The following is a 27,964-nucleotide window of genomic DNA, read 5'->3' as shown; positions in this document are numbered from 1 at the left end:
GACCTAGACATATTAAACATAAACTCTTTAGTAATAAAAGCTAGATTCTAGTCCCAGCTATACAAACAACTAGCTCAGTGCTCCTAGATGAGTAAACCTCTTAAACCTCTTTTCCGGCTCTCAGCTATAAATGAGGAGTTTGCTCTTCATGACCTCTTTAAGATCTTTCCAGCTATATAATTTTATTATGACACGTTTAGCTCCTACAATATGCCAAATATAATTTATAGGTGCTATCGAGGACTTCCTTGTTTTAAATTTGTGGAATACAGAAAAATATCAGATTTTAAAAGAGGAAGATTTGCTTGAAGGCCTACCTCTGCTACTTTATAGCTGTAGGATTTGCAGTAAGTCACTCCTCACTGACACCAAATTTAATTACTTGCAAAGCTGAGGGATACTTTCAAGAGTTTTTTACAAGGAGTAAAACGTGAAAATTTTCTTACTTTACAGCTCCACAAGAAATGTGAACTACTGCACACAGACTCCCCCTTCAGGTGCTATGAAGTAAAGAGCATGTATTTTGGAGGCAGGCAGACCCACATACCCCGCTTAATTGCTATATCATCTTGGGAAGGTTATTTAATCTCTTAAGTCTCAATTTCCTCATCTGAAAGATGAACATAATGATTCTTACTTGAAAGGGCTATTGTGAAGATTAAATGATATTGTTAAGTACTCAGTACACTGCTTAACTAAAAATGAGCATTCAAAAATTGGCTCTTTTCCTTTCCAAACTTAGAAATGGAAGGGTGCCCCATAAACAGGTAGGTAACCACTCACTTCTAGTTGTAACTTTTGCTTCCCAGAGTCTAGACTGTTACTTCCATTTTCACTTCCTCTCCCCTCTATCCCTTGTTACCTACCAATATCCTAAACCCCAATTTCATTTCTCACCACTTCTAGAACAGAGAATGGTCTGTAGAAGCAAAACTAGAATTAAAGGGGTAATTTCCACAGCCCATGTTCTATTACTAAACTGCTAAAACTGCCACAAGAATCTTCCCTAAGTTCACTCACCAGCCCACTTAATCTACAAATACTAACTGAGCACCTACAATGTGCCAAGCATTGTGTCAGGAGCTGAGGATCTAATCCCAGGCTCTCAGAGGGCTGGCAGTTTCTTGAAGTATTGACCATTGACAAATAAGCAATCATAATACATCAGAGGTGATAGGAACTCTGAAGAAAAATGAAGGGGGCTGGCAACAGCAGGAGTTGGAGGGGAGGATATGATACTGCATAAGATAGCCAGAGAAGGCTCCACGCACAATGTGACACTGGAGAAGGGAATCCTGGATCAACTGAAGGAGTGAGCCATGCTGTGATCTAGAAGATCATTCCAGGCAGAGGGAACATTAAGTTAAAGGCAGTGCGGTGAGAGTACTGTAACACATCTGAAGAACAGCAAGACAGCCAGTGTAGCTACAACAACAAACATGAGAGAGTGGTTAATGAGTTCAGAAAATTAACAGGGAGGCAGGCAGAGCCTTGCAGGCCACAGTGAGGACTTCAGATTTTATTCAAAGTGAAATGAAAACCACTAGAGGGTTTGAGGCAGATGAGTAAAATGTTCTGACTTTCATATGAAAAGTAATACTGGCTGCAGTCAGAAGACTGGATTATAGGTCAAGGTCAAAGAGACTACTTAAGAAGCTATTACAATAAATCATGAAAAGAAAATTGCAACTTGAAGGGGGGTGACTGGAGTGGAGGTGTAAAGTGGCCAGATCCATGTTTACTTCCAAAGGAGGGCCAATAGGATTTGCAGATAAACTGGATGTAGATATAGAGTCTGTCAGAAAGGACTCAAAGATGATGCCAAGTTTTTCTGTCTAATTAACTGTAAGAATGGTGGTACCATTTATTGGGCTGCAACAGGCTGGTGGGGTAGAGAATGGAGGCAAGAATACAGAGGGGTTTTGTACATGTTCTGTTAAGACACTTACTAGACACTTACAGAAATAACTCTGGGATTCACTAAGAAGGTGGGGCTGAAGACAAATTTGGGAGTCAGGAGATAGATGGTATTGTCACAAGACGAATCAGACAGAGAAAACAACAGAGACTGGGACCTGGGGTACTCCACTGTTGGGAGGTTAGGAAAATGAGAAAGATCTAGGCAAGGAAACTGAGAAGGAGCAGCTAAAAGTAGGAAGAGAACAAAGAAAATGGTAGCCAGGAGGCCAAGAGAAGAAAATAATTTAAGAAGGAGTGAAAGATAAGGGTTGCTGATAGGTCAAGTAATCCAAATAACAGTGACAGCAAACACTTACATGACATTTACTATATACCAGGCATTGCTCTCTCTCTACAGACAAGGAAAAAAAGAACTGAAAGATTAAGTAGGGTGACCATATAAGTTACTGATAAACTGGGACTCAAAGAGGATGCTAATAATAATTACATCAGGACAACAGGCACAAACCAGGACTTTCCCAGGCAAGTAGACATATGGTCACCCTAAGGTTATGCATCTCTCAGTGTTCTAATCGTAACCTATTGTGTGACTACTGTTTTCCTTCCCAGCCTTGCATGCAATGGACAAACGGGTTCTGATACTTACTTTCAAAGGGATTAGCCAAGAACTATCCCACAGAGGAAATCAAAACAGTGTGTGCATACACATTGCTTCTGATACTTTTTTCAAAACTCTGTGTGGCAAAGGATTTTTCACTGATTCGAAGAGAAACAAATTTAAAAGCATTTTAGGCCAGAAGCAGTGGCTCATGCCTGTAATCCCAACACTTTGGGAGGTCAAGGTGAGAGGATCGCTTGAAGCTAGGAGTTTGAGACCAGCCTAGGCAACATAGCAAGACCTATAAAAAATAACTTAAAAATTAACCCAGTGTGGTGGGGTATACCTATAGTCCAGCTACTCTGGAGGCTGAGGCAGGAGGACCACTTGAGCCCAGGAGTTTCAGGCTACAGTGAGCTATCATCAGACCACTGCACTCCAGCTTGGGCAACAGAGCGAGAATCTGTCTTTAAAAAATAAAAATAAAAATAAAAATACTTTATTTTATTTTATTTTGAGACAGAGTCTCTCCAGCCCAGGCTGGAGTGCAGTGGCACAATCTCAGCTCACTGCAACCTCTGCCTCCCTGGTTCAAGCAATTTTCCTGCCTCAGCCTCCTAAGTAGCTGGGATTACAGGCACGTGCCAACATGTCAAGCTAATTTTTGTATTTTCAGTAGAGGCGGGGTTTCACCATGTTGGCCAGGCTGGTCTTGAACTCCTGACCTTGGGTGATCCGCCCACCTCGGTCTCCCAAAGTGTTGGGATTACAGGCATGAGCCACTGCGCCTGGCAACATAAAAGTACTTTAAATGTATTTAGGAAAATATAAGTCAGTTATACTGGAAAATTATTTCAATAATATATTTTTAAATGTGCTTGTTTCACGAGAACATAGCCATGAATGAAGGAAATTAACACTGCAAACTATGAAAGTTACATAAACATACACACACAAACAAGATATGTCATGGTAGCTTTGTTACTGTGAAAAACTTTTTTTTTTTTTCTTGAGATAGAGTCTCACTCTGTTGCCTAGGCTGGAGTGCAGTGGCTCAGTCTCAGCTCACTGCAACCTCCGCCTCCCAGGGTTCAAGCAATTCTCCTGCTTCAGCCTGCCGAGTAGCTGGGATTACAGGCACCTGCCACCACACCTGGCTAATTTTTGTATTTTTAGTAGAGACGAGGTTTCGCCATGTTGGCCAGGCTGGTCTCAAACTCCTGACCTCAAGTGATCCACCCACCTCGGCCTTCCAAAGTGCTGGGATTACAGGTATGAGCCACTGTGCCCGGCCTGAAAAACTCTTAATAGCCTAAATATCCCTAAGGGGAGAACACAGGACCAGTTAAATGAATTATGGCATATCTATCACAGAATAGCAAACAGCCATTGAAAAGAATAAGACACGTCTTGAAATGCCACATAGATTTCAAGAGCATCTATGATATACGATTCATTTGACAAATAGTTGTTGTGTACTTAATACCTACAAGCTAGGATATGGTTCTGAATAAGAATAAAACCAGCATAGTTTAGGCACTTGTTTTTTGTTTGTTTTTTGTTATTTTTAGAGACAGAATCTTGCTCTGTTGCCCACACTAGAGTGCAGTGGCCCGATCATGGCTTACTGCTGGCTCGAACTCCTGGGCTCAAGTGCTCCTCTCGCCTCAGCCTCCTGAGTAGCTGGGACTATAGGTGCATGCCACCACGCCTGGCTAATTTTTTCATTTTTTTTGTAGAGATGAGGTCTCACTATGTTCCCCAGGCTGGTCATCAACTCCTGGCCTCAAGCAATCCTACCACCTAGGACTCCCAAAGTGTTGGGATTACAGGTGTGAGCCACTGCACCCAGCCAGTTCTGGCATTTGTGGAGCTATGTTTTAGGAAGACATATAGGTCTATAGCACAATAAAATTCAAAAAAGCAATCTTACACCTGTATCACTGTTGTTTTACTTTCCTAATAATACGAAGAACTAAATTCCTCATCATGTTCATCTCAAAATGAGAAAGAGGCAGCAGCAAATGCTCTCAACCAGAGATTCCCTCCAAACCACATGCCTAGAGTCTGGGCCAACACTTCTCTGAAAGTGGCTGTCTATTTGCACCAAGGACTACCCATCTTACTTTTGATTACTTAACCTCATTCTACCAGCAATTCTCAGTTTTTAATAAAATCTCTTCTTATGGCACACAAATTTAAATCAGACTAGATCGCTAGGGATAATTTTAAACTCTTATGTGGAGACAAACATGATTCATATCAAAAGGAACCATATATATAAACATTTATTTATAAAAATACCCAAGTATGTAGGTTAAAAAAGTCAAGAGCTAAACAGCACATGTTCACAGAATTTAAGACCCTGCTCACACCATTTAGAGACACAAATTATAGCTTGTCTATATGTGCTCAGCCTAATTTCATAGCAAAAGAATGCCACATCAATTGCAAACCACATGAAAAGAAAGTAAACATGTAACTAAACTCTGAATCACATTTATATACATATAATATAGGTCAGATTCTATAGCTATTATTCCATTTAGTAAAAGTACTTTCATAGTGCTTATTTGCAAATGCAGGAAGAGGCTTGCTCACTGTAGTGGCTTGAATGGTGGCATCCAAAAAAGATATATCCAACTCCTAATGCCTGGTACCTATGAATATGACCGTATTTGGAAATAGGGTCTTTACAGTTATAATTAAGGTGAAATGGCCCTGGACCTAAATCCAACCACTGTTGTCCTTATAAGAGAAAGGAGGGTGAGATGCAAAACAGAAAATAACCCAGAGTGGAAGGCCACATGAAGGCAGAGGCAGAGATTGGAGGGATGCATCCACAAGCAAGCACAAAGGGCTGCTGATAAGCACCAGAAGCCAGGACAGAGGCATGGAAATGATTCTTCCTCAGACTCCAGAATCAACCAGCACGACAACAACTCGATTTTGGAGTTCTGACCTATGAAAAAATAAATTTCCCTTGTTTATACCACCAAATTTGAGGTGGTTTGTTACAGCAGACCTAGGAAATTAACATACACAGCTAAAACAGTCATTTGTTTACAATGTAGTAAGTCTCAAGAGTAATCAGTAAAGAAAAAAGAATTTAACAAGTATTTTTAATTTATTATGTTATAAAACAACACATCTTCATTGTAGAAAATCTGGAAAATCATTAGAAAAAATTATAAAATTCACCTTTAGAACCAAAGCCCATCTTCACAATCTCTCAACTTTAAAATGTGAAACTAGACACGTATTTTCTAGCCTGTGAGCTAAATAACCTGATCTTAAATTGTTCAAATAATGCCCATCATTAAATGCCTTTGTTTACAATTAGGTTTATATGGCACTCACACAACTATGAAATTGAGAGTCTATGATGGAAATTCTGATCTAATTTTAACATAAGCCTTATAATTGAAACGTACAAATGGGAACTACAAGGAGAGTTTTATTGTCATGGGGGTTTCCAGCGAGGTGCTTTCCCTTGATCATTTTGGGTCCTAAACTGTTCTGGTCTCTAATCATAATTTACATATCAACCAAATCCTCAATTTTAGAAATAATATATGCAGAAATAAGAAGTGCAGAAAAGCAATAGATGCAGAACAAAATATTAACAAATTTTATTCAAGAGCTCTTGACTAATGTTCTTCCACATTTCCATTATTTTTTTCAAAAAATAATTATCAATTAGATGCCATAAAATAAAGAGGAACATCTAGCAGCTGCCATGTGATAGCAAATGTTGAAATACTGAGAATGAAAAATAGCTTGAAAATTATTGCCAAACCAAATCTTTGAATACGGGCACATGGTTTTTTTGTAGTTTTTGTTTTTTTGAGATGGAGTCTCACTCTGTCGCCCACGCTGGAGTGCAGTGGTGCGATCTCGGCTCACTGCAACCTCCGCCTCCAGGTTCAAGTGATTCTCTTGCCTCAGCCTCCTGAGTAGCTGGGACTACAGGCACGCACCACTACGCCTGGCTAATTTTTGTATTTTTAGTAGACCAGGTTTCACCATGTTGGCCAGGCTGGTCTCAAACTCTTGGCCTCAAGTGATCTGCCCGCCTCAGCCTCCCAAAGTGCTGGGATTTACAGGCATGAGCCACCACGCCCAGCCAAACGCAAGCACATGTTTTAATATTTCATTTAAATAGTGATGGTTTTTGTTATAAAAAGCAAAAGTCTCACTAACTCCAGGTAAATTTTTAAACTAAGCCTCTACTATTTAAATGTTTATTCAAAATTAGACAGCATCCTCATTCCCTAAGTGTGGGCTGCACATAATGACTTCCTTCCAAAGAATACAATATGGAAAAGGGTTGGGGCAGGGAGTAACTTCATAGGAGAGAAACCAGACAAACATTACCTCAGCCAGATGATCAGGGTCAGCATCAACAGTTACAAATCAGGCTGACAGCATGTACTCTTGATATGTGATGAAAACGGTACTTCACCTCTGTGGTCTTCCTCCCCAAAACCCATAACCCTACACCTGTCATGAGAAGAACACCAGACACATTCCAATAGAGGGGCACTCTACAAAATACTTAATGAGTACTCTTCAAAATAGTTGGGTCATCAAAAACAAGGAAAGTCAGCCAAGAGGAGCCTAAGAAGGCATGACAACTAAATGTAATGTGTTATCTTGATGGGATCCTGGATCAGAAAAAGGACATTAGGTAAAAACTATGGAAACCTGAATAAAGTATAGACTTTAGCTAATAATAATGTATCCACATTGGTTCATTAATTCTAACAAATGTACCATACGTGTTAACAATAGAGGAACTGGGTGACAGATATGTGGGAACTTCCTATACTATCTTCTCAGGTTTTCTGTAAATCTAAAGTTCTTAAAGTCTACTAAAAAAAAAAAAACTATACGGCAGTCATTTCTAAAAAATGCCAACTGAGGTTCTGGATAAGACTTTTCTAATCACCCACATGTAAAAGCTTAAATTTAATTAACAAAAACAACTAGACCCACTAAACAGTTTCTAGCACTAAAATTAAATCCACATTTTAGGGTACTCAGAGGCAAGATAAAGGGAGACCAGATCAACTCCACCTTTTTAAGCAAACATTTACTGTGAGAAGAATGTAAAAATTCAGTCTCAAAACCACAGTTATTAAAAAATATTAATTTTAAACTACTAAAAAGAACAAAAAAAAATGTAGTTCAGAAGAGAATTATTTTAAAGCAGAAAGCCCAGATCGGAAACCCCTAACAGGAAGTTTGGTCCTTCTTCCACCATCTTGGACTAAAATTTTACGTCTCTGAACATATTTGACTGTTTCCTCATTTACATAATGGAAAGTGACAATCGCACAGTGCAATATCCAAAAGATGCTCAAAAAATAGCCTGTCATAAATAAAAATATAAAATTCTTAGTCTTTTTACTTCACTCACATCTGCTAAAACCAATGCTTTCTTGGTGAGGTATGCATCAGTCCGAAGAGAATCAACCAAAAGAGAAAGAAGGGGTACAAAGGAGGGAAAAGTAGGAATAGCATTTAACTATTTATATTAGCATTTTCCAGGCCCTTCTTTTTACATTTTTTACATCTCCCCCTGCAAAAGTATCCTGATGAGGCCAGGTACGGGAACCCATGCCTATAATCCCAGAACTTGGGGAGGATAAGGCAGGAAGATTGCTTGAGCCCAGGAGTTCAAGACTGGCCTAGGCAACATAGCAAGACCCCGTCTCTACTTACTAAATAAATAAATAAATAAAGCCACGCATGGCGGTACACCTCTGTAGTCCTAGCTAATTGGGAGGTTGAGGCAGGAGGATTGCTTGAGCCCAGGAGGTCAAGGCTGCAGTGAGCTATGATCACACCACTGCACTTAGCCTGGGTGACAGAATAAGACCCTGTTTCAAAACAATCCAAAAACAGTGTCCTGATGAAACTCTCATTTCAACTAACACTTATTAAGATATCCTGAAAATTGTTACATTGTACTTCACCAAACTTCGGGTTCTACTGCAAATGAGACATTGGAAATAACAAAAATAAATGACTATCAGTTCCTGCCTTCAAGGAGTCTACTTATAGTCAAGTAGGAGGCAAGACAAGAAAACAAATAACCACTTTTGTTGACGGAAGGATGACATCAATTAGAAAATGCGCCTAATTACAGAGGCATTAAAATAAGAAATTTTTTTAATGTGTGCTTTAGAATGAAGGAGATACTATAGTTTCTGTGCGGTAAGAGTAAATTTAGAAAAAGGTACTATGGAGGCATAGATGTTAATGTACTGCCATTTAACACTGCTACCCTTATAGGTGTTGGGGGGAGTTCCACAGATTCTCAATCAACCAAGTTATGGAAGAAGAGAATTCAAAACGTATACATCTTACAAAGAACAGACGTGTTTGCAAAATGCAAGACAGACCTGTAAAGATGCAGAATATCTGTATTAATAAAATCTTAGGCCGGGCGTGGTGGCTCACGCCTGTAATTCCAGCACTTTGGGAGGCCGAGGCAGGTGGATCACCTGAGGTCAGGAGTTCAAGACCAGCCTGGCCAACATGGTGAAACCCCATCTTTACTAAAAATACAAAAATTAGCCGGGTGTGGTGGCAGGTGCCTGTAATCTCAGCTACTCAGGAGGCTGAGGCAGGAGAATCGCTTGAACCCGGAAGGCAAAGGTTATAGTGAGCCGAGACCGCGCCATTGCACTCTAGCCTGGGCCACAAGAGCGAAACTCCGTCTGAAAATAAAATAAAATCTTAAAAGGCAAGATGAATTCATGTTGACATTTCACTAAATTATTTGGGAAACAAAATTCAAAGGTAATTACTTTTAAGAAATGTAGCCTCTATCAACAAGAAGCAGATGATGAGTGAACTTACTAGTTTTTCCTCTTGATCTTTCCCTACAAAACAAATCATTGCAAACTCTAAATGTACAAAGGGGAGCTGAGCACAGTGGCTCATATCTGTAATCTCAGCAAGTCAGGAAGCCAAGGCGGGAGGATCAATTCAGCCCAGGAGTGCAAGGCTGAGTTGAGCTACGATTGCACCACTGCCCTCCAGCCTGGGCAACAGAGTGAGACTCTGTCTCTAAATAAGTAAATAAATAAATGTATGAAGAGGACAACTGTAAAATAAGCCACATTTCTAAAAGAGAATCAGGTCATTTTCAAACGGAGGGAGCAGGAAGAACAAAGGAATCATTTTCATGCTATCTCCCCTCACTGTTAGGACTAAAGCTGTCCTTTATACAGGAAAAGAAAATCCTGTCTTCGCAAAATCCTGAAGGCTTTGCTATGTGTAAACCCTAGAGAAATACCTGTCAAATGAGTAACTATCCTAATAAATCCTATATGGATGTTTACTTCTTTTAATACTTGAGTGCAGCCGGGCGTGGTGGCTCATATCTGTAATCCCAGCACTTTGGGAGGCCAAGGCGGGCGGATCACCTGAAGTCAGGGGTTCAAGACCAGCCTGGCCAACATGGAAAAGCCCCATCTCTACCTACTAAAAGCACAAAAATTAGCAGGGCATAGTTGCGCATGCATGTAGTCCTAGCTACTTGGGAGGCTGAGGCAGGAGAATCACTTGAACCTGAGAGGCAGAGGTTGCAGTGAGCTGAGACCATGCCACTGCACTCCAGCCTGTGCAACAGAGCGAGATTCTGTCTCAAAAACAAACAAACAAACAAAAAACCTTGAGTGCCCATGGATGAGATGGCACCTATTCAATTAAGTATCCTGATAAGAAAAATAAAACCCTTCTCTCACGGCAAGGCTCCTGAGCCCAGCTAGGTGCAGCACTACCTGTGTCTCCCAGTGCTGTAGTCACTCCAGCTCAGCAGGGCAGTGGAACAGCTGAGACAGAAGAAATGTTCCCTGAGGAAGGCAGAGTGTTTAGGAAAGATAACCCAAACATGGACATTTTGTACATTCTTTCAGTCCCCACTTCGGACTATTCAAAAGTAAATATAAATCAGACTTCTACAAAAATTAAGTATTAAACTTCAAATTCCTTCAGGGAAACGTATCTGTATACTTTGACTCACATTTACTGACTTGGCAACAATACAGCTATCATTTACTATGTGTCAGGCACTAAGTGCTTTACCATATTAATTCAATGAAACCTCACAGTCCATGAAGGAGGTGGTCTTATTATCGTCTCCATCATACAGGTGAGGAAAGAGTACAGGTGAAGAAAGACTTTAAGTAACTTGCCCAGTCACAAGGCTAGTAAGCATGGAGCAGAAATTGATTCCCAGCAGTCTGGCTCAATTCTGTGCCCCAAATTACATCATTACAATGAGAGCTACCTTCAGAAAACAAAAATAAATGTATTGCCCCTGCTTTCTCTAGATTCATGGAGTAAAATGTCCAAGTTTTCTCAAATCCGTCTCCCCATACACCTCCGTCAATCCTGACATTTGGCAATAATGCCAAGCAGGAAAAGAAGCTTTTTCCAAGGTATGTGAGTAAAACCTGTACTGCAATAAAAATTATATTAACTATTCAGGTTCCCTCTGTCTTCTAAGAGCACAGATAACTGCAAGTTTACCATACATGATGGAGAATTTCTCCTACTTCCCCTGTAAAATATTTTCAAAATATCTTACTCACTCAACTGATAAAAGGTGATAAACCTACCTAAAAGACTTTTGGTGAAGGGAAGCAAGTATCAGTTGTATTTTTCAGAGTGCAGAAAAGTTGTGTGATCAAAACAACAAAAACAAGATTATAATTCCAGTTTACTGATGGACTCGAAAAACATATACGTTATAAAACAACTAAACAACTCAACTGTAGCTATGTTACATGTTTAAAATGAACTAATCATTGTAAAAATGTTTAAAGAATGGGAACGATAGCAGAAGAAAAATGTCACCATGAGAGAGTATAAAGATGAGTTAAAGGTTTTCTTCCTGCAAGATTCAATTTGTTTATTTAGTTGTAGCACTGCCCACCCACCACACCCCACAAAAAAAGCCACATTTATTTGAGGTCACTTTACCTCCTGCTATTTCCTTTGCAGTGAGTCTGCAAAGTTCTAATGCACGGTGCTGATTTTATTCATTGAACACAAAGCAATTGAGTGAAACATACAAGCAACTAAACCTTTGGCATCCTGTGAAACCACAAGAGAGCAAGATCTTTTTTCCCAGGTTCTAACATCTTTTTAAAGCTGTTTTTTCAAATAGCAGTATACCTAGAATGACTGCATGCTTGTCTAGAGTCACGTGCTCAGTACCAAAAGCCAGATCAATTGACTCTGAGACGGGAAATTAATCAAGACAAAAAATTTTAATGGACGTCTTAACTTAAGCAGTTCTCATTTACTTATTCTTTTATTTAGCTAATTTCAATCTATAAACAAAATAAAAGCAGCAGACAGTTTTTCCTATGGAAACTCATTAACACAGCTTTCAGAGTTAAGCTTCAGCTTAGCCCAGAGATTCCCCTTAATCAATTATTTGTTGCTTTTAGAAAAGGTTGTGCAAAAACATTAGCTAAAACTGGTTAAAATAAAAGCACAGGGAAGGAACTTTTCTGAAAGATATTAAACATACTGTCAATTTATTTTAAATAGGACGGATTGGTAAAAATAAAAAGAATTTAAGTCAAAATTCATTGTTTAAGAAACTAACAATCATAAAGTCATATAAAGTAGTATGCAGTAAAATGTGGGAAAACTATAAAAATGTTAATTTTTATAGTAACTTAACACAGCAATTTAAAAAGTGATTGCAAATAGCTGGGCATAGTGGCTCACGCCTATAATACCAGCACTTTGGGAGGCCGAGGTGGGCAGATCTCCTGAGGTCAGGAGTTCGAGACCAGCCTGGCCAACGTGGTGAAACCCCATCTCTACTAAAAATACAACAATTAGCTGGGTGTGGTGGCAGGCGCCTGTAATCCCAGCTACCTGGGAGGCTGAGGCAGGAGAATCACTTGAACCTGGGAAGCAGAGGTTGCAGTGAGCCGAGATCGGCCACTGCACTCCAGCCTAGACAACAGACCGAGACTCCATCTCAAAAAAAAAATTGCAAACAAGTAAACACATGACGCACGTCAATATTTTAAAATCTTATGTCTATACCATTCTTCCTTCCCCTAACATGACTAGTCAACAGCAAATTTTAGGTGCTCTCAGTAAATTTCCCTTGGTGAAATGGTGATGGGACAGGGAAGGGAACTAACTCTACAAGGATGGCACTCAAGTCCCTCATTCTTCATACTCACTTAAAAGAATGATCAAAAATTGTCAAAACTTCTGAAGTTCTTGTATAGGGGTTGGGGATTGGGGGCTACATTTGTTATTATTTTTGCCACGTCTTGTGTTTTGTGTTTGATCATCCAGGAGCAAGTGGGAGTGGGGAGAGCAAGGGAGCTGTTTACCTATTAAGACCACTTTAGCCTACCTATGACCACTTCTAGCCAGGTTGGATGGATCCTTCTTAATAAAGGAAATATCAGATTTGGCTCCCTTTCCACCATCCCTGGGGCTTGTTGCCAGCTAAAAATTCAGTCTCTAATTGAAAGTCTGATCCATTTCTGAAATTTTGCCTGTTCTGTGTTTTTATCACTAAATGCCCCCCTGCTTCCATTTAAGCTCACCCTTGTTTGAGTGAGGTGAAGACAACATTTGAAAATGTGTTTGGTTTTTTTGAACCCAATAACACATTTAAAAGGTATATTTAATCCAGATCTAGTTATTAGTGGCTTCTGGTATAATTCCTTGTACTGTAATCATATGACAATGATTAGTTCATTATAATTAACTACAATTGAACTTTGTTTAGTACTTTTACAATCCTATCTACCTAGCTATAATAAATCTATTGACTATATACTATTTAACAGTTACTATGCTAGACACTGCCTAAAAAACAAAACACCACCAATAAAAGTGTTTGCCCCAAAAGAGATCACAATCTAACTATCAAGACAAATATACCCAACCAAATAGGTGATAACTGCTATCAGGAAATATCAAATATGCTGGGCACAGTGGCTCACACCTGTAATCTTGGCACTTTGGGAGGCAGGGGCAGGTGGGTCACTTGGAATTTGAGACCAGCCTGGGCAGGAATTTGAGACCAGCCTGGGCAACATGGTGAAACCCCATCTCTACCAAAAATACACACACAAAAAAAAAGAACCCAGTGTGGTAGTGCGCACCTGTAGTCCCATCTACTTGGGAGGCTAAAGTAGGAGGATCACTTGAGTGCAGGAGGTTGAGACTGCAGTGAGCCGAAATAGCGTCACTGCACTCCAGCCTGGGTGACAAAGTGAGGAGACTCTGTCTCAAAAAAAAAAAAAAAAAAAAACACAAAGAAATATCAAATGCTATACAAACACATTCCATCTAGGAAGACACAGCTAGCAACCATTTCCTGCTTCTCTTCCTTGATGTTTAATTTCTTTCTTCCTATGTTATATTTCCCACAAATAGCATTTTTTCCAAATTATTTACCTAAGAAAACCTTAATCATCCATCAAGTAATTCCTCTGTAATACGTATGTTATTGGCTAAATACAGCAATCCAGATCTATATCTATGTGTTAAAGTAGTCACAATCTAATTTATCTTGAACTTATTAGGGAAGTACATAACATCCATGGTTAAAATTTTATCAGCCATACCCATCAAGATTCCGGATTAAATGTTAAAAATGAAATCACAAACAAGTGAGCAAGAGGCTATAAAAAATGACCATCAATCCAATCAAGACAAATGTGAATTTAAAAAATAAAAAGTAAAAGAATGACCACTAAGATCTTAAGAGGAAACATACAGAACTTACGGAAATAAAAAATATAACCTAATGGTAAAAATTCAATAGATGGACTAAAGCGTATCTCTTCAAACACTGCTAAGGAGAACTAAAGGACAGACTATAGTGAACATAACAATAGCTAGAGGAGACATTTAAAAGACAATACTATGAACAACTTTATGCAATAAATATGAAGCACAGACAAAATGGACATATGCCTAGAAAAATAGAAACTTAAAATTGATTCAAGAATAATTAGAAGGCTGGGTGTAGTGGCTCACACCTGTAATGCCAACACTTTGGGAGGCTGAGATGAGAGGATCACTTAAGCCCAGGAGTTTGAGATCAACCTGGGCAACATAGTGAGACTTCGTCTCTACAAAAAACAAAACAAAACAACAACAAAAAAACTAGGCCAAGCATAGTGGCATGTTGCCTGTAGTCCCAACTGCTTGGAAGGCTAAGGTAGGAGGATTGCTTGAGTCTGGGAGGTGGATGGTGCAGTGAAGTGAGATCACACCACTGCACTCCGACCTGGATGACAGAGCAAGACCCTATCTCAAAAAAAAAAAAAAAAAAAAAAAAAAAAGGATAATTAGAAAGCCTGAACAGCACTATGACTAATAAAGGAAGAAAAAATAAAATAAACTTCCCCCTCTTCCCCCCACTGGCACACACACAAACTAGGTTTAAAAGTTGTAAAAGCAAGGTCTACCAAACTTTCAGGAAACGAGTAAATCCAGTATCACTCAAATTCTTCCAGAGAATAGAAAAGGAGGAAATACACCCCCAAGTCATTTTATGAGGCCAATATAATCTGGATACCAAAACCAGACAAGAACATTATTAAAAAATAAAAATTACAGGCCAATTTCACTAATAAACATACATGAAAAGAGTCCATATGCAAAATATTAACAAACAGAATCCAGAATCCAACAGTACATAAACAAAAATATACATTATGACCAATATATCCCAGAAATTCAGGAACAGAATATATTGACTTTTTTAAAATTATAAATATAATACATCATATGAACAGACTAAAGAAAAACACAATTAGAGATACGGAAAAATGTTAAGAAAATGTCACATTTGTCTTAAAAAAAAAACGTATAGCAAACAACATTTTTTACAGTGAAACTCATTAAAATCAAGAACAAGTGTGTATGTCTACTATTACCGTATTTATTCAACATTACATTGGAGGTCCTAGTTAATTTAATAAGCAAATAAAGTGGCATACAAATTTTTTAAGAATATATTTGATATGATTATCTGCACAGGAAACGATATACATAATAATGATTGGAATTAGAATTCAGAAAGGTATTTGGATATAAAAGTCTACATAGTCCCCTCAACCAGTCCAAAAAATAAACAAACAACAACAAAAAAATACCACTTCTGTATAAAGCTGTTAGAAAGCTTAAGTCAAATGAAAGACAAACCATTTACAACAGCAACAGCAAATACATGATATGCAGGACTAACTCTAGTAAAAATATATTCTAGACCTTTAGGGAAAGAAATAATTAAGCTTTAAACAAAGGCCAAAAAAATATAAAAAAAAAAAGCAAAACGTATATGAGTGCAAAAGCATTCTCTTCATGGATAGAATTGTCAAGGTATCAGTGCTCCCTTAACTGACCCAATTTAAATTTGTTTTAACGTTACTGGGTTTTTCATAGAATTTGACAAGCTGATCCTAAAATTTATAAGCAAGAAAATAGCCAAGAAATTGCTTATAAGTGTAAGAGTCATGAGAATTTTTTTGTTTTGCTCAATACCATTTTCCCAGCACCTAAAAAGTTCCTGGCGCATAGCAGTTGTCTCCAACATATGTGCTGAATGAATTTTTGAATGAACACAGCAGGGAAACTTTTCCTACCCTCTACGAAATTTAGAATGGAAATGACACAAGAATAAGAAAAAAAAAAAGACAAATGGAACAAAACAGAAGGCCTAAAAACAAATCCACATGAATGAAATTTGATATATAAATAGAAGAGCACATCATAGGGGAAGGATAGAACAGTACTCAATAAATGATGCTGGGACAACTAGTTTATGCATGTGGAAAAAAGCGAGATTGAGGATAGGGATTATAAAGGGTTCATAAATCTCTAAGCACAGCCTGTATTATCTCTCACAAGATAGCCTCACAAGTTTTACATTAAGATGCTATTCTAATTGAGAAAATATATAGTACCTCACCTGGAATGGTAATGCACAATAATATAAACACTTACTGCATGTTAGCTATCATCGTATCTGAGCCCTCAAACTTACCCTGATGTAAAGCCTTGCTTCACCACTTCCCAGCTTTGTAACATTGGAGAAGTTACTTGAATTCGCCTTGTCTTATCACAAAATGAGCCTGCACTAGCACTTACCTCAGCAAGATTAACACTGGTGGGGGTTTCTTTTAATCCTTTTAGTTTTGGGGTTTTTGTTTGTTTTTGAGACAGTCTCGCTCTGTCGCCCACGGTGGAGTGCAGTGGCGCGATCTTGGCTCACTGCAAGCTCCGCCTCCCGGGTTCAGGCCATTCTCCTGCCTCAGCCTCCTGAGTACCTGGGACTACAGGCGCCCGCCACGGCGCCCGGCTTTTTGTATTTTTAGTAGAGACGGTGTTTCACCCTGTTAGCCAGAATGGTCTGATCTCCTGACCTCGTGATCCTCCCGCCTTGGCCTCCCAAAGTGCTGGGATTACAGGCGTGAGCTACCGCGCCCGGCTTCCTTTCAATATTTTTATTTTAGAATGTCATTAAGTTTGTAGATTAACAATTAGAATTGACACTGTTAAGAATCTGAATCTTCAGATCTGAAAATATAGTATGCTTTTCTGTTTATTTAAGTCTTTGTCTTAAAAAAATTTAAGTTTGCTTTAAAATTTTGTATGGAAGACTAAAAAAATTTAACACACATATTTTAAGTGTGTAGAAGTACAGTCTTTTTGTTTGCTATTCTAAAAGGGGTGTCTTCTTCCATTGTATCTTCTACTTGATTTGTAAAAATTCTAAGTATTACATAAAATACTGTCCAATTGTGGAATGGAGTAGAGGCTGGGGAATGAGCAGCAACTGATAGCGTTTTGAAGGAGGATCAAGTCTGGAATCTCACTATGCTTCTCTCATCTCCTTCCTTGAATTTAAGATGTTCTCTAAGAATATTACAGAAAAGCATTCGGCAAAACATGGACATGTACTGGAATCCCTTTGAGAGAACTTGGTCTTCTTTCTTGAATAGTGCTAAAAAGTGACCTCATTATCCCATAGCATGGAATCCAAAAATAGTAGTGAAGAAGGCTGCCACAGAATATGTGCAAATCTGAAAATCTCAGGGCATTTACCTAATGCTATATTTATTTTTCACAAAACCGGAAATAGTGACAGCTTAAAACAACAAGTAACTAGACTGTTATATAGCTTTTAAAATGCTGCTGCTATTGTGTAATTTTTAGCATTTTGTATATTGAATTTCTATGCTAGGAAGTATGCCACTGTTAACTATTTTACATGATGCCTAAATTTTATTTTAAATAAAAAGTTATCACACATATCAGATTAAACTCAACTACACAAATTGTTATACTAAAACATTTCAGGGAATATGTGCTTTCTAATGCTAATGAAGTTTTAGAAGAGACTGTAAATATACAAACATAAAATAACAAGTATCACCAATTCTGAAATTTGTTTAATAAGTAAAACAATTTTAACGAGTAAAAGTTCTATATCTTTATTCCAGCTGACTTGACAAAATTAAGAGTTCCAGTAAGAGCAAAATGTTGTCCTCTATTCGGGAGGGGGAGGGGACAGGCACTGAGCAATCAAGCAGTTAAAACTCCTATGTCGTATCTTAAATCATTTATAACATCAAAAAGAAAGCAAACATTTCAATCCTATTAAGAATACGATTTTGCTATTCTGTTCTGCTGTGGAAAACTAAGTAGTCACTTGTTTAAAAACTAAGATGAAGCAGACATAGCATAAACCAATTAAACAAAATTAAATCAAAACAACAGTTTTAAGACGTAATACGCATGCATGAATTTCTTAACAGATTATCATAGTTAAAATATCACTGAGTGTACTCACTTCAAGTGGTGTGTAAAAATAAAAATAGCTGAAGAGAAGATGGTCAAACCTCAAAACAAGTACTATAACCACCACCCAAAAATGCAAAATAAAGGAAGCTGTCTTCTTCAGAGTTAAGAGGAGGGGAAAAAATCTTACTACTTACACATTGGGAGGAAGTGGGGATGGAAAGAAAGAAAAACAATTCCATGCCCTTCCTAAATGTTTAAGAACAAATGCAATTTGCCATTACTAACACTAAAAAAGTAAAGTATTATGTTACCTTCAGAAGCATTTTATCAGTACCCACAAAATTGCCTTTTAATTTGCACTAGTAAACTTACATTGCCTGAGCGTCTTTCTCTACCCTCCCCTTCTCTTCACTTGATTTCATGTGAAAGTCAAATTATTTGTATGACTGCTACCAGAATTTTAATAAAAATTGACACAACATAACCCAAACAATATAAATTTCCCCCTATTTAGCCAGCCTCTAAATGCTTTAGGGAAAAAGAAAAACGTGTAGTACATAATTTAATTAGGTTCCAACAACTCTTCACAGATTCATATATACTTCTCACCTGTAACAACTCAATAGAGAAAAAAAAATTCAAGGATGAAAAGGTTTTATTTACTTCTTTCCATACGGCAGGTAATGAGAATGGATGTTGTCTCTTACAAGTCACAGGTCAAACATAGGAAAGTATGGAGGAAAAAATACGAAGAAGCCAAACTTAGACCAAATATAGCTGTGACAAAGTTAAATGGCTTCATTAGAGAAAAAAAGTCTTGACAGGATTTTTTAAAAATAAAATCTACCACTGCAGTGCTTACAAAGTACATAAGGCTAACAGTAAAGAGTGAGAAAAATGGCCAGGCGCGGTGGCTCATGCCTATAATTCCCGCACTTTGGGAGGCCGAGGCAGGTGGATCACCTGAGGTCAGGAGTTCGAGACCAGCCTGACCAACATGGAAAAACCCATCTCTACTAAAAATACAAAATTAGCCAGGTGTGGTGGCGCATGCCTGTAATCCCAGCTACTCGGGAGGCTGAGGCAGGAGAATCACTTAAACGCAGGAGGCGGAGGTTGCAGTGAGCCAAGATCGCACCATTTTACTCCACCCTGGGCAAGAAAAGCAAAACTCCATCTCAAAAAAAAAAAAAAAAAAGAGTGAGAAAAAATAATGTAGCAAATTTAGTCAAGCCAGGAAGACACGTGTAAAAACAATATCAAACATGGTAAAATTTATTTGGCAAGAGCCATAGTAAAATTTTAAAATGCCATTAGGCAATAGTAAAAATAATATTTAGGCAACAAAAAAGTATAAATCAATGTAAAAGCTTAGAAACACTAGAAGAAAAACAGCTATAGTATGTAAAGTAGTAAAAAATATATAAATGACACAAAGTAATGACTAAAATTAATGCAGATGCAATACGCATACACCAATTTTTTTTTTTTTTCCAACAAGAGTTTCGCTCTTGTTGCCCAGGCTGGAGTGCAATGGCACAACCTCTGCTCACCACAACCTCCACCTTCTGGGTTCAAGCAATTCTCCTGTCTCAGCCTCCCGAGTAGCTGGGATTAGAGGCATGTGCCACTATGCCCAGCTAACTTTGTATTTTTAGTAGAGACAGGGTTTCTCCATGTTGGTCAGGCTGGTCTCCAACTGCCGACCTCAGGTGATCCGCCCGCCTCGGCCTCCCAAAGTGCTGGGATTACAAGTGTGAGCAACTGCGCCCAGCACATACACCAAATTTTATATATGTGTATATATACACACACATACATATATATGTATATATACACACACATACATATATATGTATATATACACACACATACATATATATGTATATATACACACACATACATATATATGTATATATACACACACATACATATATATGTATATATACACACATACATATATATGTATATATACACACATACATATATATGTATATATACACACATACATATATATGTATATATATACACACATACATATATATGTATATATATACACACATACATATATATATGTATATACACACACACATATATATACACACACACACACACATATATATTTTTTTTTGAGATGGAGTTTCACTCTTGTCCAGGCTGGAGTCCAATGGCGCGATCTCAGCTCACTGCAACCTCCCTTCGCCTCCCAGGTTCAAGCGATTCTCCTGCCTCAGCCTCCCAAGTAGCTGGGATTATAGGCACGAGCCTCCACGCCCAGCTAATTTTGTATTTTTAGTAAAGACGGGGTTTCACCATGTTGGTCAGGCTGGTCTCAAACTCCTGACTTCAAGTGATCCACCCGCCTCGGCTTCCCAAAGTGCTAAGGTTACAGGCACAAGCCACCGCGTGGGGTCAAAATTATATATTTTAAAGCAGAGATAGATCGAACACAAAATGAATTAAGTTAGGCTTTTAGACCCCTCGTGTACACAGATACCTTTTCTTATTCTAAACAAATATTCACACGTGCATAATCTTGTATTTTCTTTCCTAAAAGAGGGTCCTCAAAATTATATAAGCTGTAGGCCCCCCTCAACACCTGGATCTGATTCCTGCAGTAAATAGCAAAAACATACCTTTTCTAATGTCTAAAACTTGCAAATTTCTGGCCATGATGCCAAAAGTAAAATAGAACAAAAAAGCAGAAATCAACAAAGACTTAAATTTTAAATATATACTAAAAATTCACATGATGAAAGGACACATTTTAAATTAGGAAATTAAAAACAGGGCCAGGCACAGTGGCTCACGCCTGTAATCCCCACACTTCAGGAGGCCAAGGTGAGACAGTCACCTGAGCCCAGGAGTTTGAGGTCAGCTTGAGCAACATAGTGAGACTTCATCTCTATAAATAAAAATAAAAATAAAAATAAATTAGCCAGGCGTGGTGACACATGCTTGTAGTCCTAGCTCTTCAAGGGGCTGAAGCAGATGGATTGCTTCAGCCCAAGAGTTTGAGCCTATAGTAAGCTATGATTGTGCCACTGCACCCCAGCCTGGGCCACACAGTAAGACCCTATCTCTTAAAAGAGAAACAATCAAAAAGAAAATTAACAAATATCCATATGACTCAATGTAGTATTCACGGTGTAATGTGAATGTGTTCATTAAAAGATGGAAAAACACGGCAATGAATTCTAAGATTTTAGAAAACAAACCCAAAGGAAAACAGAACAAAATAATTTAAGGAAAAATACAAGGATCTATTCATTGGTAGTCCTGATAATTTAAGAACTGCTTCCTGGCCAGGCTCAGCGGCTTACATCTTGTAATCCCAGCACTTTGGGAGGCCCAATCTAAACAAAAAATTTAAAAATTAGCCGGGCATGGTGGCACACACCTGTAGTCCCAGCTACTCAGGAGGCTGAGGTAGGAAGATCCCTTCGGCCTGGGAGGTCGAGGCTGCAGTGAGCCATGATTGTGCTACTGCACTCCAGTCTGGAGGACAGAGTGAGACCCTGTTTCAATTAAAAAACAAAAAACTGGTTCCTTGGGGTTAGGGGAACACCATACTCAGAAACTTAAATGAGTACCACTGATGAGGGATGTCTTAATCATTTCAGATTCCCTGAAAAGGCAGAGGCATTATCATGACATGTAGTTAACACTAAAAAAAAAAAAAAACTTCAGATGATACAAATATTCGAATAAAAAAGGCTGTAACAAAAATAAGATACTTTTAACCAGAGCTATAAGTTGAGAAATTTAATTAAGGCAATGTTTTCACACCAAATTTTTAAGAAGAAAAATGTATTTAGACATAAAGCTTACATTTCAAGAGACAGAAAACTGAATTAACAGGATGAAACAGACAAAATTGTTTATCAACAATAGGAGTAACTATAGTTAATAACAGTGGTAAATTTCATTTGTTTTTTGTTTGTTTGTTTTAGAGACAGTCCACTGTTGCTCAGGGTGGTGTGCACTGGAGTGATCATACTTCACTGCAGCCTCAAACTGCTGGGCTCAAGCAATCCTGCTGCCTCAGACTTCTAAAGTGCTGGGATTACAGGCATGAGCCCCTGCGCCTGACCCTAAATCCAGATTTTTAAAGAACATAAAATTTAAAGCCCTGGGAGAATATGAAGATGAACATACTACTCAATTCATCTTTCAAGTCAAATATATTCTTGGTAAGTTTCTGTGAACCCAGAAACTGGAAACAAGAAACACAATACCCACACAACTTAATAAAATAAACAAGAAACTGGGGTAAAATGATGGTGTATAAAATCCCTCAGTGTACTAAGTAAATATATTCTAATGATTTAACCTACCACAGTAATGGCTTAACAAAAACAAACAGGATCCATTTGTACAGATATCAAAACAGTATCTGGTAAAATTACATTGCGAATAACATTAAAGGAAAAAAACACTAATAGGATACTTATATAACTTATCCAAAAATTTTTAAAACCATTGTACATGATGTAGAAAAAAATAGTTAACAAAACAAGGTTATCTACTGTGTTCATTTTGTTTGAACTATTTTGTTATAAGGTTCTGGCCTGGTCATGGTGGCGCACACCTATAGTCCCAGCTATTCAGGAGACTGGCGGGAGGATCACTTGAGCCCAGAAGTTCAAGTCCAGCCTAGGCAACACGGGGAGATCCCCAACTCTTAAAAAAAAAAAAAAAGTTCTGGCAAGTCTACTACAGAAAGAGGATGTAAGTATTAAAAGGGAAGGAACAAATGAAAACGCAAGATATGGACTGGAAGAAACTATCTGCAATACACAGGTGAAAAAGGATTTGTGTTCCAAATATATTAAGAAACTTTACAACTCAGTAACACAAAGCAATCCAATTTTTAAGAGACAAAAGACACACAGACACACAAAAGCAGCTATACAAATGGCCAACAGGCACATAAAAAGATGCTGAATATCATTAGTCATCAAGGAAAAGCTATTTAAAACCACACTGAGATACCACAGCACAGCCACTAGATTGGCTAAAATACCCAGTATTGGTAAAGACCCAGAGTAACTGGAATTTCCATACCCAGTTGCTGGGAATGTAAAATGGTACAACCATTTTATAAGAAACCACCTGTTTCCCAAAGTTAAACATCCACTTACCATACGACCCAATAATCACAACTTGGTATTTATCCAAGCAATATGAAAATGTAAGTCCAAAAAATGACTTGTACATCAATGTCTGGGGCAGCTTTATTCACAGTTAATGAACATTGGAAACAACCCAAATGTTCTATCAATAAGCAGACAAATTGTGGTACATCATACAATGAAATACTACCAAACAATAAAAAAGAACAAACTACTAGCCAGGCGTGGTGGCGTGTGCCTGTAGTCCCAGCTACTTGGGAGGCTGCGGCAGGAGGACCACTTGAGCCTGGGAAGGTTGAGGCTACAGTGAGCCATGATGGCACCACTGCACTCAAGCCTCAGCAACAGAGTGAGACCTTGTCTCAAAAATAGTAATAATAATAATAAAATAAAGAACTATAGAAACAAGCAATATCACAGATGAATGTCAAAATCATCATGCCAAGCAAAAACATCCCAGACACAAAAGAGTACATACTGTAAATTTCTATTATAAAGTCTAGAAACAGGCAAAACTGAACAATGGGAATAAAAAGAAGGGAGACAAGGCACCTTCTTGGAGAGACAGAAATGTCCTATATTATGCTTGTAATGATGGTTACACGAGTGTGTACGTTTTTCAAAACTCACATGCCAATACACTAAAAAAGGTACACTTTAACATATGTGGTTACTACTAATAATAATGTAAATAAGAATGGGAAGTAAACAGGAAGCTTTTACTTTTTAATTGACAAGCCTTTGTATTGCTTGCATCTTTACATATCGCATGGTTAAAATGTTACATTTTTAATGACTCACAAATATTTTGCTCAGTTTTTCAACCAACTAAAAAAAATCACACACATTATCACTGGAGCAAAACAGAAAGCCAAGAAACAGACTCCTTATAAAAGAAGATACAATACATAAGAAAATCTGAAAATAGAAAATAGAAGAATTACAAATCAGATCTTTAAAAAAATGTTTTTTATTATTATACTTTAAGTTTTAGGGTAAAAAAATGATCTTTTCTAAGCTTTGAGTGACAGAGAAAATCTTGAGTTGTACTCTACTGTGTGTGTTTCACCTCACAATAGAGAAACTAACTGAAGTAAATATAAAATATCCAGAGGCTTTTCCAAGTAAACTAACAGATAATGGGCAAAGACATGAACAAATCATACAAGGAAAAAAATGCAACAGTAAAAATAAGAATCAGACTTCCCTGGAAACAATAACAATACAAACCAAAAAATGTTTAAATATCATTTTATATCAATTAGCAAATTAATTTACAACTTTTTTCTCATTATAAAATAATTAGACCATTGTAAAAACTTTATGAAAGTATAAAGAAAAACATAACATTTGGGTCAATTTCTATTTCTTCCCATTGTTTTATCTATTATTTTAAAGATTAAAAAATAACACAAAAAGTATTTTTTCTTCAGGTAAATCATAGTATAAGCAACTTCTTATGTCATCATATATATTTCTTTTTTTTTTTTTTTTTTTTGAGATGGAGTCTTGCTCTGTTGCCCAGGCTGGAGTGCAGTGGTGCAATCTCGGCTCACTGCAAGCTCCGCCTCCCGGGTTCACGCCATTCTCCTGCCTCAGCCTCTCCGAGTAGCTGGGACTACAGGCGCCCGCCACCACGCCCGGCTAATTTTTTGTATTTTTAGTAGAGACGGGGTTTCACCGTGGTCTCGATCTCCTGACCTCGTGATCCGCCAGCCTCGGCCTCCCAAAGTGCTGGGATTACAAGCATGAGCCACCGCACCCGGCATATATATTTCTTAAATAATTTTTATAAGCTACACTGATCTGCTTTAAGTCCACTAGAAAAAAGAGTTATATTTAACCATTGGTCTATTTAAGACAATTCTAGTATATCACTATTATAAGTCATGTCATGATAAATATCACTGTAGATAGATATTTATGGTTCTTATCTCTGGAGGTATATTTATTAAGTCAAAGGAAAAGGCGAGGCTATTGATAAATAACACTAAACTATACTCTAGAAAACTACACCAATTATATCCCCTTAAGATTAAAAACTCAAGTTTTAAAAATTCCTTTTCCTTATAAATATATTGCATGTTCATTAAAGAAAATCCAGACACAGAAAAGAAAAAACCAAAAATAATTAAAATCATCCATAATTCCACCATCTAGGGATGCCCACTCTTAGCTTATGTCCTATTTTCCTATGCGTATATAATTAAATCTATGCTGTACTGTGAATTTCATTTTATAATCTGTTTTCCCCACCCCCACCCTGGCCTTTTTTTTTTTTTTTTTTTGGAGACAGGGTCTCTGTCACCCAGGCTGGAGTGCAGTGGCAGTGATCACAGCTCACTGCAACCTCGACTTCCCTAGGCTCAGGTGATCCTTAAACCTCTGTTTCTCAAGTAGCTGCAACCACAGGCACATGCCAGCATGCCCGGCTAAATTTTTTAGAGACAGGTTTTCGCCATGTTGCCCAGGCTGGTCTCGAACCCCTGGACTCAAGCAATCCACCTGCCTCCACAAAGTGCTGGAATTGCAGGCGTCAGCCATCTCACACAGCCCCGCCCTTACTTTTAATGAGCATTTCCTGCTTACCAGTCTTTTAAAAGTAATTTTAATGACATGGACCATTATTTAATCCATCTTCATTACTGACCACATAGGCGATTTCTAATTTTTTTAGATTAAGTAACAGTCAAATTGTTGCACATATAGCAAATTACTTCATCAGAAAAAGTTACCTAGAAAATAACTACTGGGTCAAAATTTATGAAATTTAAGATTCAGCTTGTTGATTTCCAATCTCAATAGCAGCATGAGAGTGCCCATTTCCCATCACTTTATCTATAACCGGTAGTCTTTTATTAATCTGTGTCAATTTGATAATTTAAAAATGGTTTATTGTTTTAATTTGTCCTGGTTTTTTTTTCCTATTCAGTGAGACCTAACAATTTAAAATGTTTATTGATTTGTTTTTCAACTGCTCACCTTGCTGTCATTTTAAGATATGAGAATTATTTGTATCATCAGCAAATTTATTTTTAAAATGCAGTTCTTGTTGTTGATCATATCCATTAAGTTATATATATAATTCTGATATATCCATAATGTAACCTATTCAATTACTGATGGAGGGTAAAACTTTTTTGAAAAGCATCCATACATACACACACACATACACAATGGATTAGTCTGTCTCCCATATCAAAGAAAATTATCTAGCTGGGACTCCCATCACGTTCTTCCTTGTTTCTAAAAACTCTCCTGCATCCATAAACATAGCCATATAAATATCCTTCCCACCCTTCTAGCGAGTGTTAAAAAAAAAAAAAGTATATTATTGTGCCCATCTTTTATCCTTCAGTTAGAAATCAAATTTCCTCCAACCTTCTCAAAGGTCCTTGCCATTGACAACTGTCCCTCCTCCAACATCTTCCCTATTGTACTAGCTTTTTCCTCAGCATATAAACAAGACACCTTCTTTTTCTAAAAACACTCACATGCACCACTGCACTACCACCGCCCCAGCCCCAACCTCTGCTCTTACCTTCCTTCTTTCTCCTCCATCAACATTTTTCTTGACTGCCCATCCAGTGGTCTGGCTTCTAGTCCTACACTGCTCTCTGTGACCTGTTCATTGCTGAATCCAAACTTACAATTTTCACCGTCAGATTATTCACCAATCTAAGACATGTGACCCTGCTGAACACTCAAAGCCACTCCTGAAACTGTCTTCTCTTGGTTTCTGTAATACCTAACATGATTTGTGTCTCTAGTTCTCCAGTGGGTTCTGTTCAGTCATCTTGTTCCTTTTCTTCTTCCAGAGTCCCTTTCAATGGCAGGCTTCCAGAGTCCCACCTTGAGCCGGCAGACCTCTTTAATATGAATGATCCTCATCTACACCAACTAGCTTCAAAAATCCTTACTTTACATTCCCAAATCCATCTCTGCACCTAAATCTCTTACCAACACTTCTCTTCTGATCATAAAAAGGGATATATACCTTCCTATGGCAGCCCCTGAAGCATCTCAAACTCAACAGGTTCAGAACTGAACTCATCATAAATTAAGGTGAATGACAAAACGACTTGCAATTTGAATGAGGCATAAAAATATCAATCTATTTTTTGAGCTAGCAGAGAAATAAAAATAGAAACAAAATCAAAACTTCAGAAGAAAACATCAATTACATTACTTAATAAACCAAAAAGCCCTTAAAATAACTTTTTCTTCTGAAAAGATAGAGTAGACATACTTTTCCCTATTTCTCCTGCTAAAAACTAAAAATCCTTGACAAACATAAGACTCTGAAAGTTGGAGGGAAGGCATATAGACCAACGCTTTGGAATCCAAGAAACCAACACTGTGGTGAGTTTCCTGGGTTTTCTTTTTACAACATATATCCTGGAGTTGGAGTTGAAAAAGCCAGCAACATGGAAATGCCAACAGGCACAGACAAAAAAAGCCCTAGCAAAAGAATGCTCTCTCTAGCTAA

At 37.8% G+C, this 27,964-nt stretch overlaps 1 protein-coding gene across 10 annotated transcripts in view; it reads right to left on the bottom strand.

The window, feature by feature from the left end:
* The window catches only part of RRAS2 (RAS related 2), an 84,627-nt gene that overhangs the window by 33,430 nt on the left and 23,233 nt on the right, over positions 1 to 27,964 (bottom strand). Inside the window, exon 1 of one of the 10 annotated variants that reach the window (XM_063641070.1) lies at positions 27,017 to 27,522. The exons of 5 other annotated variants lie outside the window; for them this stretch is intronic. The gene's annotated coding sequence lies outside the window, so the exon portion shown is untranslated. Of the gene's footprint in view, positions 1 to 6,895; positions 7,004 to 16,580; positions 16,897 to 18,389; positions 18,499 to 27,016; positions 27,523 to 27,964 lie in introns of those variants that run through there. 4 more of the 10 variants (XM_063641072.1, XM_063641073.1, XM_063641071.1 and 1 more) reach the window with 4 other exon arrangements.

Source organism: Symphalangus syndactylus, chromosome 6 (assembly GCF_028878055.3).
Source record: "Symphalangus syndactylus isolate Jambi chromosome 6, NHGRI_mSymSyn1-v2.1_pri, whole genome shotgun sequence".
In the NCBI taxonomy this organism is placed as follows: domain Eukaryota; kingdom Metazoa; phylum Chordata; class Mammalia; order Primates; family Hylobatidae; genus Symphalangus; species Symphalangus syndactylus.
Note: the sequence above shows the minus strand (reverse complement) of the source record. Positions and strands in the feature narration are given on the sequence as shown.